The 4,408-nt window shown below is 43.3% G+C and overlaps 1 pseudogene; it reads left to right on the forward strand.

The window, feature by feature from the left end:
- LOC121042820 (40S ribosomal protein S5-like) overlaps window positions 1–4,197 on the forward strand; it is a 15,226-nt pseudogene extending 11,029 nt beyond the window's left edge.
- The last annotated feature ends 211 nt before the right edge of the window (window positions 4,198–4,408 follow it).

Consider the following 4,408-nt stretch of genomic DNA (forward strand, 5'->3'; position numbering starts at 1 on the left):
CATCACCATCATCATCATCACCATCACCACCATCATCACCATCATCATCACCATCACCATCATCATCATCATTGTCATCCTCTCTTATGACTACAAGTCAAAGAAAGAAATTCATCAAAGTCTGGAAGCCAGAATATAAATATTATTGTTAATCATTACTGTTAGAATACTCATGTTCTTTTAGTGTTTATCTGAAACTACTTTACATTTTTACACTAACTGAAACAAGATTGCTTAGTTTCTCAGGACTGGAAGAATTATAAAGCATATGGCAGAGAATTCACTTTTGTTGGTCCACATCCAGATTTTTGTACTCATGCTGTACCTTATTTGAATATAATGAATCAACAGACAGAGGCTAGAGGCTAGATTAGATTTCTGACTGACTGTCAAGGCAATGGAGAAGTTATGTGGTGAAACCAGCTTATATCTCTCTTGTAATTATGTCGTCTTTACCTTCATTCTGTTTGAAATGAAAGATGCTTCTTCTAGATGCTGGCCCCTTTGAAAAAGTGGCCTGAAAAATACAACATGTTTCTTCCTCAAACTCCAAATTCTATTTCAGATGTTAGATGTTAGTTGCTAAGGGAACCATTACAGGGCAATTATCATTAAAACAGTCTGAAACTAGATACCTGAAGGAGGGGATTATTCTCTGGTCTTTTAAGTGCAATGGTTGGGCAAACCCTTTCTCCCATTAGTAAAGCACGTTCACGGACAGGCTACTTTTCCTTTTCACCCACTTCCTGGGAAAAGAGTGAAAGAAATTGTATTAAATCCTTGGAGAAGAGAAGACTCATATATGGATGAATGTTGAAATCAGATTGAACCCAGACTCATGATAGCTGTGCTATAAGGAAATTGTATTTAAACTTGGGAAACGACTTTTTTTCTTCTACCTTTTTTACAAATAGGAGTACAAATTGCATACAATAAAATGCAGATTTTATGTACATTTTGATGAGTTTTGACCAACGTATACCTTTGTTCAAACACCACCCCCCAAACGATACAGAACATTTTCATCTTTCCACAAAGTGCCCCCCTTATACCACATTCCAGGCATTGCTTCTCCCTGGACACAACTATGCTGGTACCAGTCACCATAATTTAGTGTCTCCTATTCTGGAACTTCAAATAAATGGAATAACATTATACTTATCTTATTTTCTGGCCTCTATTGCCCAAATGTAAGGCTTATAAGATTAATCCATGGTATTCTATTTACCAATAGTCCTTTCCTTTTTATGGCTGAGTCGTATTCCACTGAATGAATAAAGCTGTTATGAGTGTTCTTTTAGATATCTGTCTGTGGGCAGGTATTTTCATTCCAACTTTAGTGTTGCTAGTCACAGATTTGACTTACTAACTCTATATAGAAGAAGCCACCGTGGGAGTAGATTGTTCTGAACAGAAGGGCCTTTTATGCACTTTTAACTCTTTGGTCATCTCAGCCCAGGGTTGTGGACCCACTGTCTACCACCATCACCCATCCCCAATCTTCAATACCCATTGAAAGTATTCTCAAATTCCGTATGTCTTGAATACCACAGCCAAACAGTGTAATGAAGTCAAGACCCCTTCCACACTCCCATTCTCACTTAAATAATTGGGACTTCCTTCGAACATGTCAACACCTTGTAGCTCGTGAGGAGACGCACAGTAGCTATGCCTCTGTTTAGATTGAAAAGCAGCCTGGGGTGCGTGGGTGACTCAGTCTGTTAAGTGACTGACTCTTGGTTTCAGCTCAGGTCATCGTCTCACTGTTCCTGAGATCGAGCCCCCATCTGGCTCGCTTGGGGTTCTCTCTCTGTTCCTCTCACTCTCAAAATAAGTAAATAAACATTAAAAAACCAAGCAGTCTAACATTTTCAGAGTAATTGTTTCAGAAACTCGCCTGACCAACCCACAAGCCCCCTCGGGTAGTGACTTTGAATGCATGCGTTACCACTTTGCATGAATGTTGCACACATAGTGAAAAATAAGTCAGGTTTCAACAATGCACTTTCTTTTTTTATATATTAAATATAATGTGTTGTCAAATTGGTTTCCATACAACACCCAGTGCTCATCCCAACAAGTGCCCTCCTCAATGCCCATCATCCACTTTCCCGTCTTCCCCACCCCCATCAACTCTCAGTTTGTTCTCTGTATTTAAGAGTCTCTTATGGTTTGCCTCCTTCCCTCTCTGTAACTTTAACTTTTATTTCCCTTCCCCTCCTCCCTGGTCTTATGTTAAGTTTCTCAGGATCCACATATGAGTGAAAACATATGATATCTGTCTTTCTTTGCCTTATTTCACTTAGTATCACACTCTCCAGTTCCATCCACGTTGCTACAAATGGCCAGATTTCACTCTTTCTCATTGCCAAGTAGTATTCCATTGTGTATATAAACCACAATTTCTTTATCCATTCATCAGCTGATGGACATTGAGGCTCTTTCCATAATTTGGCTATTGTTGAAAGCACTGCTATAAACATTGGGGTACAAGTGCCCTTATGCATCAGCACTCCTGTATCCCTTGGGTAAATTCCTGGCAGTGCTATTGCTGGGTCATAGGGTAGATCTATTTTTAATTTTTTGAGGCACCTCCACACTGTCTTCCAGAGTGGCTGCACCATTTTGTGTTCCCACCTACAGTGCAAGAGGGTTCCCATTTCTCCACATCCTCGCCAGCACCTATAGTCTCCTGATTTGTTCATTTTAGCCACTCTGACCGGCGTGAAGTGGTATCTCAGTGTGGTTTTGATTTGTATTTCCCTGATGAGGAGTGACGTTGAGCATCTTTTCATGAACAATGCACTTTCTAGGAGGACTTTTAGTGCCTCCTACGTTTTCTGAGCTATAGGAAAGGATATGTTAATAAGACCATATTTAAAATTCACCCCAGTGGTGCTTCAACATCCTTTCTGAGAAAGATGTACTGAGATGTTTGCTATAATCCATGCTAAGACCTTTCTAACACTTTAAGGACTGTGTTACAGCGGAGAATGCGTTATTAGAAAACGGTGGTCTGGCTGTGGGATCCCTGGAGTGTTTGCTTTAGCCCACGGGGTAGTGAGCCTGTTATCCATGCTTTGATTCTGGCACACACAGGTTATGCCTGAAGCTCTCACACATTTCCAATGCTTCTAAGAGGTACACGTCTCTAGGTGATTTAATCCCATCAACTGATTCTTTGTTTTTTCTTTTGGAGATGAGCTGATGTGTAGGGAACACCATTTAAACACGAGTGTTTCCAACTCCTGATTTTTTGGGGGGGGAGGGGCGGTTTCTTCTCAAGGTTATATGATTTCCCAACCGCTTTCTTTTGGACTCTGTTAGCCAAATAGGCATTAAATACCGTGCCCATTTTACAGATGGTAAGAATGGAGCAGGTTAAGTGGCTTTTGCCCGTAGGGCCATGTGTACGGTGTGCCTGGAACCATTGTGATCCCCACCCACGCCTTCAAGGTGACCAAGTGGGAGATGGTGCAACCTGCATCACAGAGACCCCTGACATCAAACCCCTGGGGAAGTGGAGCTCCATTGACGTGCAGATGAGTGCCGTTTCCTTGAAGGATTACACTGCGGTGAAGCAGAATGTGCCAAAGTACCTGTCCCACAGCACAGGGCACTATGCGGCCAAATGCTTCTGAAAAGCCTGGCGCCCTGCTGTGGAGAGCCTCACCAACCCGATGACGTTGCACAGCCATAACAACGGCAAGCAGCTCATAACCATGCCCATTGCCAAGTGTACCTTGGAGATCATCTATCTGCTCACCGGTGAGAAACCACACATCACCCCCCCTGACCGCACAGGTCCTGGTGCATGTGATTATTCACAGGTTCTGGGAGGACTCAACCCGAACTGGGCGAACCAGAACAGGGAAGCATCAGGCCACCGATGTGTCCCCACTACGCAGTGGGAATCAGGCCATCTGACTGCTGTGCACAGGTGCCCGTGGGGCCGCCCTCTGGAACATCAAGACCATTGCTGAGTATCCAGCAGATGAGCTCATCAGTCAAGCCCAGGGTCCTTCCGATTCCTATGCTATCAAGAAGCACAAGCTGGAAAGTGTACTCAGGTCCAACCATTGGTCCCCTGGCTGTGGCCCCGATAAACCTGACTGCCCACCCCAGTCTGGGTGGAAGCAAAACCTCGTCTCTGTTCTGAGAGAAATCCCTGAAGTAATTCTAAATTTTTGTAAATGAAAGACAAGTGGATACTTACTGTAAGGGAGGGGCTTGGCAAGGTAGCCCCTCCAAATCCCCCTAAATGTACCCAGCTAGCACTGAAGGATGGGGGAGAATCAGTAAATCTGCACACGAATGAAGAAACCTGAGAGGAAAAGGATCTAGATTCTGAATGCTTTCTCTTTCAGGGGCCAGTATTTGAGAGTGTGCCTGGTGAATCAGGATGGTG

Source organism: Herpailurus yagouaroundi, unplaced genomic scaffold (assembly GCF_014898765.1).
Source record: "Herpailurus yagouaroundi ecotype Mexico unplaced genomic scaffold, PumYag 28, whole genome shotgun sequence".
In the NCBI taxonomy this organism is placed as follows: domain Eukaryota; kingdom Metazoa; phylum Chordata; class Mammalia; order Carnivora; family Felidae; genus Herpailurus; species Herpailurus yagouaroundi.